Genomic DNA, 11,996 nt, shown 5'->3' with positions numbered 1-11,996 from the left:
TTTCCATTGAATTCCTTACGAAAAACTGATTCTAAAACATCCTAGAATATCAAAAACTGACTTAAAACGTGAAAAGTCCTCTCCGGGGGGGTTATTAAACGGTAATTTAAACAATTTTCATGATAAAAAAATTCCGAAATTAATAAATAAAACATTAAATAATTAAATTTAAACATTAATGAAATTAATTTAAAAAGTTGAACCTAAAAAATCGATTAATCGGACTCTCAGGCAAAATTGTTGAGGGTTCGTGGGATATTTCTTTAAGGACCCCTCCATTTGGGGGTCCAAAGAATTAAAGAAAGAATAGAGGGGGGTTCTCCAAAAATTAAAAGTAAATCAAGCAAGACTGAAGTCAAGGTATTAAAGTCAATCAAGTGAGACTGAAGTCAAAATTAAAGTCAATTAACCAAGACTGAAGTCAAAATATTAAAATTCAATCAATTAAGACTAAAGTCAAAACATTAAAAGTCAATCAAATAAGACCAAAAGTCATAATATAATTCTAATTAAATAATAACTCTATCTAATAGAGTTCTAACTTAAAAACAATTCTACCTAAAACAATTCTAATTAAAACACAATTCTACCTAAAATAATTTAACTAACTAAAACACAACTCTAATTAAAAGATCTCTAATTAAACACTAACTCTATCCAAATCAACCCCTAAAAACATCTATAAATAGAGGTGCTCACACCCTATTTTCGTATCAAATAATAAACCCTAAGAGAAGTAGGTCTAGAAGCTCCCATAGCCCCCCAAAAACCCTAATTTTGGAGTCACAACTCCTTACCTAACATCCCTCCTTCAATTTTAGTCTAGAAAACACCCAAAAGCCTTCTAAAAACACCCCCAAATCCACAACGAAATTGAAGAGTTCAGATTCAAAAATAAGGAGATACCTTGCCTCGGAGATCCGAAGTCAAATCCGGAAGCAGAACGAAGTAAGGGAGCACGGTACAAGGAGTTCTTTTTGTCAGATCTGAGGGAACCAAGTCCTTGCCATCGGAAAGGTAAACCTTTTATTTTTATTTATTTTCTTATCTAGGTTTTAGCAATGTAATTTACTTGGGAATTTAGTAGAGACCGGCTTTGGCCGGGCGGGGTTGGTGCCTAACACCTTCCAACCCCGTAACTTGATCCCCGAATTCAGTTTTTTTGGTTTTAGATTAGTTTTTATCCGTTTAGAGTCATTGATCGGTTCCTAGACCGTAATAACTAGGTGGCGACTCCCAAACCTCAAGGGTCAAAAGCGGATCCGCGCACCCCGCGGATCGAGGGCACTTTCACGAACAGGACTGGAGAGGAAGCTGGTAGGAATAGTCATGGTGGTAGAGGGAGAGGGGTCAAGAGAGCCCGTATTACAATACCAGTAGAGGCAAAAGATGAAGTATCAGACACTCCTCTTTTGACTAGATTGAGTAGACACGTCTCGATGTATGTGAAGATGGACGTGCCGACTCCTTATCCATCGAGCAACTTCAGAGGTAGCTGGAGGACATTCATGATGGAGTTTGCCCTCTTCACTGAGGACTTAAAGGGCCAATTTACCCGGATCAGGTTTGGAGATTTCTTGCGGATCTCCAATTTCAGATCGAACCAGCCAATATTTGTAGCAAGAGCAACATTCGCAGGGCTCGGGCTCACTTCAATAGGTGTAGGCTTCATGAGGTGAGTAACTTTATTTCGTTTTGTAGAATTAGAGTTTTCTTTTATCTTTTAGGATCTCATTATTTTTTATTGAGCAGATATTCTCAATCTCCTTTCCAGACCTTCCTTATTCTGTTCAAGAACGTCGAGAGGTGTGGACATCCTTCGATCGAGACATGCGATGGGAGATCTATCCAGGTTTTATCGGGCATCTCTCCTATTTATATTACTTTAGGAAGCGATTGTTCTTTCAGTACAATCAATCTCTCAATATCCCGACAGCTCCAATGACGCCTTCTTTAATGGATTTACTGGCAGAAGAGTACTTGGCCTGGGTCGATGAGGTACCAACGCGAAGGCTTCTAGTGGAGGGTGACTATATTAGTTGGTTCAGGACTGCCTCCATTAGTTCTTTGATGCCTGTTATGCCTGTCCGTGTTGGGGTTAATGAAATCGGTGGGGTCTTCATCCGAGAGCATGATGACATAGTAAGTTATTACTCTTCTCTTTCTTTTCCATTTTGATTTTATGTATCTCTCCATTTCTAATTGTCTAATTTTTTCTCAGGTTTATGATCTACGTCACCTCCGATAGGTACGGTGTGATCAAGGCTCAAGAAGCCTGATGTGCTGAGATGGAGGCTCAGTGGAGAGTAGCTCAGGCAGAGGTGGAGGCCTAGGTGAAGTGCATCCACGAGCTTGAGATGATGCTAGCTATGAGGGAGTCCTGTTCACAAGCTGAGATGGTAAGTTCTTCTTTTCCCTTACTTCTTTCAATTCAGTATCTTTATCACTGTCACTTGATTTCTTGTTATTTTGCTTTCTTGTAATGTTTCAGGATTATCGTCGATGCTATGATGAAGCCAGCACATCGGCTCATCCATCCCCTCCTATGCTTCTATTTTTTTTACTAGTTTCAGATGGTGTTGGACCTTCTACCTAGCCCCCAACTTTCATGACAGATCTTTCAAAGACTTCCGATATGGGCTTAGGGATGCACGATCTGCCTGCCTATTCCAAGACCGACTCCGTCTTCTCCGGTCTTGGAGACATAGATTTTTCTAGCGTCGATTTAGCTTTCCCATATGCTCCTGGGTCAGACGAGGATAATGTATATATTTCCCTTGCACTCATTGTGTAATTGATTTTGATTATATATATATATAACCATGTTTATTTCATTTTGGATTTGTTGGGAAGAGATCCCTTGTGTAATATAAGGCCTTTAAGTATTTGAGTACGTGAGTCTCTAGGACTCCCAGTTGGCCCTTCTCTTGATCGAGAAGATGGAGTCGGTCTTGGAATAGGCAGGCAGATCGTGCATCCCTAAGCCCACAAAGGCTTTGATGGTATTTTCAGGCTTCCTAATAGTCTAAATGCGTACTCCAGGATGTTTGGGCCCACAAAGGCCCTTTCGGTGTGATCAAGACCTTAGACACCCCCAGATGAGCGTGATTGGAGTATCGGAGTCTTAGTAAACCTATTGTGACTACAATTGAGCAATCGGGGCTTAGAATTGGTAAAATCGAATGATTGGGGCCTGTAGGACCTGCATGTATCAGTTCAACCACAACACAAAATATGAATGTACTGGTCCGTGCATACAACACGAACTGCGCAAATTTTGATGGGTCTGTGTTGTATGTACGGACTGTTTCATTTGTATTCAATCCATGCATGGAGTATGGACTCAAGTGAATTTATTCAATCTGTACTCTATATACAGACCAACGCCTTTTATTTTGGCTTTTTACCCGACAAAACCTCGTTTTATTCTTATCATCTATGATTTCAAAATATTTCACACATCCTAGGGCATCAATGGAACCCACTCATGCTTTGGGGAATCCAACCAATTTCGGTCTCGTGGCCAAAAGCTCATCTCCCATTCTTAAAGGTGTTCCCAACCTCCCAAATCTCAAAAGGTACGCCATTGTAGACCCATTTTTGCAACAATGGCTTAACTCTATGACTCATGAAGAGAGAGTTAGGTGGGACTCCAATAAACTTGGGTTTACTCTCTCTTTGTCAAAGATGACCATCATGTGGGACTTGATGGAAACTCTTATAAGATTTTGGTTCCCAAAACTCAACTTGTTTCGTTTTGGCAATAAAGAAATAACTCCTACGATTGAGGAGTTTGAACGTATTCTCGGCCATTGCCAATTGCCTCGAGTGGTCATACCACCCTTGCGTGAAAGCTACAGAAATGAGGTGTCGGGATTCTTTGGGGGGTCCCAAAACAACAATTAGAGTGAATTGATGGAAATTCGAATCTTTTCAAGGTTTATAAGGCATTTTTGCTTCGATGAATGGCACCATATATATATATATATATATATATATATATATATATATATATATATTCTTTTTATTAACAAAAAATGTAATGTGAAACCTTTTGAAATGAAGAAAAAATAAGTTTTTTACTTACTTGGCCTCAGGTGTATCTATTGCTTTGAAAACATGAAGTTTGAATAAGTCCTAAATTTTTTTCCTCATTGGTCAAAATAATAGTTTTGAAAACATCTGAATTTTTTTATTTTTCTTTGTTGAATAAATATTGTAAATGTAGAATATGAAAACTTTTGAAAAACTTTTGGGACTTAGATGATTTCTGTGTTGTTGCCAATTACTGAGGATATAGATGTCAGTAGCTCTTTGGCTTCTTAAGAGTCATTCCCAGTGCCCCAATATTGGATAAATATCAATTGAGCGTGAGACTTAGGATTTCGAGAAATTTTTTGTCATTCACAGTTTATACTAATATGGGTCAGGGTTCATTTTATTTAATTTTTTTTCCTTTTTTCCCCTTATTGGCCCTGGTGCCAGTTACGATTTTCACCAGACCTGATTTCCACATTTTTGCACATCGACGCCCTTTTAGGTTTTCATCATGTCAGTAGCTTTGATCTTACCATAGTCTGATTTTTTACTCATAACACCCTTTCAGATTTTCACTATGCCCTTTCAGGCTATGCTTGTATTTTTTTTATTTTTACATTACAATTTTTGCTTGGAGTCTCTGTGTCTTTGTGGCTTGGTGACTCAAGTTGAGGTACGAGATCGGTGACTCTACTCTTGTAGTGGCACTCTTTCTTGAGTGATCGATTTTGATTCTCCTCTCGAGTTTATTGATGACTTCTCGTGGCTCGAAAACTCAAGTTGAGCTGTAAGATTAGCTACTTTACGCTTCAAGACGCTATTTTCCTTAATATCCGATCTGGATTCCCCTCTCGAGTCTTCCAACGACTGATAAGACTTGAGTTTTGGATCATGTTGCAAGGTTATTGATGCTGCCATCGTCATTATGATGCCTTAAAACGTTTCTTGATCTGAACGAACTTTTGGTAGGACGAAACGTTGGCTTAGGTTAAAGGTAGTAGAAAATACAAAAAAAATGTTAAGGTATGAGTTTACTTAGAGTGGGTTAGACATGAGGTTTGTCTATTTTCATTTTGAAAAGGTGATCTATGTCTCCTCCCAGTGTGTCTCGAACTTCTTTAGACTAAAGATTTGGGTCAAACTCAAGATCAAGTGTTTGAGTTTTTACTTTTTTTTATTTTTTTGTATTTTTAGTCGTTCATAGTTTATCCTTGTGCGGGCCAGGAGTACTTTGATACGTTGGTTTTTCTACTTTTCTCTTCTTCTTTTTTTTCTTCTTTTTTATTTCGTTTTGTAATGTTGACATGTCCCAATCTTAGGTTAAGAAATGAACGTGATGGTTCAAAAGGGCTGACTAAGGTTGGATAGTTATTTTAGGATAGCAAAAATGGCCTTTCGTCATCTCAGGGTCCGATCTCATGCGTAGTATTTCTTGATAATATCAGCATTGATTGATTGAGGGAAGACTTGTCCATCCATTTATGTAAGAATCAGAGCTCTTCCTATCATTACCTTCTACACAATGAATGGTCTCTCGTAGTTTGGTATGAATTTTCCTCTAACATCTTCTTGAATCGATAGATTTTTTTCAAAACAAGGTCTCTTGGTGAGAAATTTTGAGGTTTGATCTTCTTGTTTTAAGCACGTGTGATTCGTTGCTGGTAAATTTGCCCATGGCAGATAGCTACAAGACCTTTCTCCTCTATTAGATTCAGTTGATCAAATCGAGTCTGGATCCATTCTGTTTCATCTAACTCTACTTCTTTTAAGATTCGGAGGTAGGGAATCTCATCTTCAATAGGTAAGACTACTTCCATTCCATATATCAATGAGTACGGAATTGCCCCAATTGAGTTTCGAAATGAAATCTGATAAGCGTGGAGGGTAAAAGGCAACATGTTGTGCCAATCCTTGTAGGTAACTGTCATCTTCTCAATGATTCTTTTGATGTTCTTGTTAGCAGTCTCAACTACTCCGTTCATTTTGGGTCTATAAGGTATAGAGTTATGATGCGTGATCTGGAAGTCTTCGCACATTTTTACCATGTCTTTGTTCTTGAGATTTTTGGCGTTGTCAGTTATTATTCCACTAGGAAGAGACCATACCGACAAATGATATTATTCTTAACAAATTTCAAAACGCTGCTCTTTGTGACATTGGCATAAGAAGTTGTTTCTACCCACTTTGTAAAGTAATCAATAGCAACTAGGATGAAACGATGTCCATTTGAAGCTTTTGACGAAATCTGTCCAATGACGTCTATGCACCAGAGCGAGAAGGGCCAAGAGGTAGTCATGCTATGCAATTTCGAAGGTGGAGCGTTGATTTTATTGGCATAAATCTAACAAAGATGGCATTTACGAACGTGTTGATAGCAATCACTTTTCATTGTAGTCTAGTAACATCCCATTCTCATGATCTTCTTAGCTAGCATGTGACCATTCATGTGAGGTCCACAGACCCACCATGTACAGTCTCGATCAATTGTTTAGCCTTTATTTCTACGACGCAATGAGAGAGAATCTCATGATGTAATTTTTTGAATAAAATCCCATTGCTTAGGAATAATTGACCTGCCAACCTCTAGATAGTTTTTTGTTCTTTTACCATTATATCTAACAGAAAGGTTCGATCTTCTAAGTACACCCTAATGTCTGAGTACCATGGTTTCTCCTCAGGCCATGTTATATCCACCAGTAAGCAATAGGCTGGTTCATCCAAGATGCCAATTTTGATAGGATCAATGACTAGGCCTTCTAAGATACTGATCATGGAAGCAAGCATGGCTAGTGCTTCTGCAAATTGATTTTTGGCTTGAGGCATGCAAATAAATGAGATCCTGTGAAGTTTGAGCTCAGTTCTTCAATGTATTAATGGTAAAGGACTAATTTTTTTTCTCAAGTCTTCCATTCCCTGGTTGCCTAATAGACTACTAGACTTGAATCCCTGAATACATCGATTTCGTCCACTTCTAGGTCAATTGCTACTTTTAACCTATGATATTTATTGGAATATGTGAATTTTAGTCAGATAGCGATTAGGACATGAGACCCATTAAGTTTGATCAAAACCGCCCCTATTCCATTTCTTTTCTAGTTTATAGCTCTATCGAAGTACATTTTCCAACCTTGCTCTTCATTACTATCTTCAACTTTGATCAATAGGACGGCTTCATCCGAGAAACTCGTCTTTAATAGCTCATAATCAAGTAATGGATGCTCAGCTAAGTGGTCGACAATAACTTACCCCTTGATAGCTTTTTAAGTGACATAGGTGATGTCAAACTCAGATAACAACAATTGCCATTTTGCGGTGCGACCTGGTAGTGTTGACTTCTCAAAAAGATATTTGAGAGGGTCCATTCGAACGATGAGCATAGTTGAGTAGCTGAGGAGGTAATGACGCAGTCGTAGAGATACCCATACCAATATGCAATAAGTATTTTTGAATGCCAAGTACTTTGCCTCATAATCAGTGAATTTCTTGCTGAAATAGTAAATGACTTGCTCTTTTCAACCTAAGTCATCGTGTTGTCCCAACAAACAGCCCATAGACGTTTCTTGTACCAAGATATACATTAGCAAGGGTGTCCTGGTGTGGGAGGAACCAAAACTGGTGGATTGGATAGGTACTTATTTATCTTGTCAAAGGCTTCTTGGCAATTTTCATTCCATGCTTTTGATACATCTTTTCTAAACAGCTTAAAGACTAGTTCGCAGATAGGTGTACGTTGTGTGAAGAATCTATTGATATATTGTATTATACCCAAAAATGATCTAATGTCCCTTTCTGACACTAGTGCCTTCATCTTGAAAATGTACTTGGTCATTGCTGGATCTATTTTGATGCCTCTTCTACTGATGATAAAACCTAACAATTTGCTTGACATTGCCCCGAAGACACATTTTGCCCAGTTTAGCTTCAGACTGTACTTTCTTAATTGATCAAATAACTTCCTCAAATTCATCGAACGGTATTCCTCCAAGCTGGAATTAGCGATCATGTCATCCACATAAACCTCCATTTCTTTATGGATCATATCATGGAATAAGACTGTCATTACACGTTGATAGGTTGCCCCGACGTTCTTGAGCTCGAATGGCTTGACTTTGTAATGAAAAGTACCCTAGGGTGTAATGAATGATGTCTTCTCATAGTCTTTTCTACCATTCTTATCTGATGGTAGTCGAAAAAATCATTCATGAATGAGAACATGTCATGCCCTGTTGTACTATCAACTAGAGTGTCGATGTGAGGTAGTGGAAAATTATCCTTAGAGCTGACTTTATTCAAATCCCGATAGTTGACCCACATTCGTACTTTCCCATCCTTTTTTGGTATCGAGATGACATTGGCTAGCCATTCAGCATATGTAGACACTACAAGGAAACCTACTTGTAATTATTTTATTACTTCATCTTTGACTTTGAGTGTCCATTCTGACTTGAGTCTTCATAACTTTTGTTTAATTGGCTTGCTTTCAAGAGTGATTGGCAACTTATGAACGACGAGGTTTGTGTCTAGGCTGGGAATATCTCTATAAGACCAGACGAGATGTTTTGATAATCACGAAGTAGTTCGATAATTTCTTCTTTCTGCTAAGGTGTTAAAAAGGCTCTAATTTTTACAGCACGTTAATCATCTTTAGTGCCAAGATTAACCAAGTTTGTATCCTCAATGTTTGGCTGACAACATTTAACTGCAGTTGTCAGGGTCGGGTTTAGCTCCCCCCAAGTTGGGGAAAATGACAACTAACGCCCAGTCAATGCTGGTAGGGAAGGGTGACTTTTTCTTCTTGCTCATGGCAACTTCCATTTTCGCGGGTTCTTTTATTATTTATAAAGAATTATTGCCGGAATCCCTATTTAATAGAATATCAACGCCGTCCACGAAAGAGGGTTATGACTCAACAGTTAAGTCTTTCTGTATGTATTTTGGTTTGAGACTTACAATTATTGGCTTCCTCGCTGGCTTTGGTAGCAGTTGTTCAGATAAGTTATCGAGTCTGGCTTGCGACCTTAGGAAACTAACGCTGATATGAGAGACGTTGCCCAAGTTCCAGACATTTGGCTCTTAGTTCTATCTTTTTGTTAATCAGAGTTCCCCTTTTCTTATCGTTCATGTCAGCAATGTATTTTTTTGTAGGTCTAAAGCTGAGACCGAAGTAAGGGGTGTGCTTACTTGCGATGATCGGAGTGGTTCTACCTTTTCCTCTAGACCTAAACCTTGCTTGGGTCGGTAGCCAGATTCCTTCATTATCCATCCAATCATCAATTTTGCCTTCAACAATTATGCTCTTACCCTTTCCATTCCTTTTTCAACTTGGTTGACAATAATGAACTGGTAAGAGTGGTACATCACCTTGTTTTTTATCATTTCCACGTCTATGAATTGCATATCTGGAGTTTTACCATATGGGATTAGGTTCTCTACTATTGTAAAATCCTGAGTTTTATTCGTATCTCGAAGAAATAAATAATGAAATTTTGAGAAAATCCTGAAAGTGGGACTTAGGGGTAAAATTTTAAGATGTTTTTGATCATTTTTTATGAAATCTTACCTCACCATCGGATTCAAAATGATCGAAAAACATACTTTAGCCTATAAGCACGTTCAAATGCGAATTCGAATCGAAAAGTTGCAAAATCCTCAATTATTGAGTCGGACCAAGCTAAAATAATATTTTTTGTTAGAGCAAGAATTGTTAAGATTCAATCATACCCTTGGGTTCCTAACAAAAAATTATAGAAAATTGACTACTTGTCATTTTTGGAGATCAAAAAGTTGAATTATCATCAAAAACGAAAACGACGTCAATTTTAGTGTCCTATCGGGCCAAAAATTTAAATTTTTGTTAGAGATAGAATTTATAAAAATTGACCACACCATTAGATCCAGAACCAAAAATTAGACAAAATAGAGTATTCACTAATTACTTTTGGATTCCGGATGGTCAAGTTATCGTCAATCGAAACAATAGGCAAAATATCGATTTCGTCCCAAGACTTTATATAAATAAAATTTTTAAATTTTTTTTATATTCATCATCATTCTCACGCGTCCAAAACCAGCCAACATTTTTATAAAAAAAAATTATTTTTCCCTCGACTTTCCAACTCAGATTCGCCGCGAACGGTCTGTCGTTGACAATCGACGCAGAAGGGAAAAAAGTCCGCAGCCTCGACATCTACAGAACCAACCCAATTTCCTTCCGTTTTCTTGCATTTTTCACCTCGTATAATCAAAAAACAATCGTATATATATACGGGAGTTTCGCAACTTCAACCTCGGATTTCATCCGTTTCGGGATCAAATCGTCCTCCGTCACATAAAGGAGAAAAGATGACGACATCAAGATCTTCGAAACCACCGGGTTAGATTCGAAAATCAATCATCTTGAAGTTTGAACTATCTCGATTTTCACATACGCACTTCAATTCCTTCGCTCAGAGATTGTAAGGAACTCTCAATTTCTATTCGTGATTGTAGATTGAATAAACTGCATTTAGGATTTTATCAAAAATTTGTGATATGTTTCCAAAAATTTAGAATTCAATTGATTATTTCAAATTCACACTAGAACTTACATATTTGATATGTTTAATTGTATTTTATAACAAATTATACATGAGTAAGATATTTCACTAGGTTATTTCTGTTAGTTGGGTCCTGTGCACCGCTCGGACCCCGTTTTGATCTAAGTTTTGTACTTCTTCAATGTTATTAATAAAAATAAATTTCATAGTTGAAAAAATGATTTAATATTCAATGAACTCATATTAAGTTGATGAATATTAGAAAGTGGATATTTTGTTTGACAGATTGAAAATTGTAAAAATCGAAAAAAGGGATAAAGGGTATGAAACGGTAAAATGTTAGAGTCACACCCGAGGGGTGATGTCTGCATTTTATATTGTTATGTTGTGTGTAGGTTGGTGAACGGATATCTAGGGATAATGTTACTAATTGCATGTTTATTTACTTTCTATTAGCACGAGACGTTGTTTACTTTTATATTCCATTATTCATTTTAGGCCGGGTGGCCACACTTGCATGGTAAGAAACTGGATATCCATTCTCAACCTTGTATTGTTAATATCTCTTTTATTTTCAAATAAAAATAATATATATGTAGCTATTTTGTAAGCTGTTAAAGAGTTTGTGAATGCCTGAAGGGATAGTGCGTCATATCATCCGAAATGGTGTACTATCCTAGGATGTACGGTAGGGACCACCAAGCTCATACGTGGTATGGGACGCATATGAGAGAAGAGTCACAACTAGAATCCGGGTTTATTCCTCTCTATCTTTACCAGTGAACTTGTAATGTAAAGGTGATCGTATACGAGTGATTTGTATATTTGGAAATCACATGAACGCCTGATAGGCATAGACGAAGATGATTAGTCAGTGATTACTAACAATCTATAGTAGTCGAATGTTCTGACACATCAAAAAGAAATACATTGCTTACAGTCACATCAAACGGCCAACCTGAGCCGGATAAATGGTCCCGCAAGTGTGGTAAACAGCGACCAGTCACAAAATCAAGAACTAATACTTTATTATGAAACATCACGTTCCGACTGGAAACGATCCAGTCATGAATCCCAACTCTCTAATTCCACTACTCCATCATTGTGTATTATGTACATGTTACCTTATTTTGATATATAAAATGAAATGCATGTTCATACAAAAATATAATATTTTCATTTGACCAATTAGATTTGTATAAAAAGAAAATGTTATAGTGAGTATTATTGATCGATGTAATGTGAGTTTTAAAATGTTTAGTTGCTTATCTCTGGCTATATGTACCAATTAATCGTAGTTTATTCTATAAAACTTTACATATGTTAAAATGATTTAGTATGCTTATTCGTTCATGTTAGAAGATGTTATTGGCAGAAATTATTTTCTTCCTTACTGGGTAATTATTGTTACTCACCTTTTCT

Source organism: Akebia trifoliata, chromosome 10 (genome assembly GCF_017979445.1).
Source record: "Akebia trifoliata isolate Shusen 1 chromosome 10, ASM1797944v1, whole genome shotgun sequence".
NCBI lineage: Eukaryota > Viridiplantae > Streptophyta > Magnoliopsida > Ranunculales > Lardizabalaceae > Akebia > Akebia trifoliata.
Note: the sequence above shows the minus strand (reverse complement) of the source record.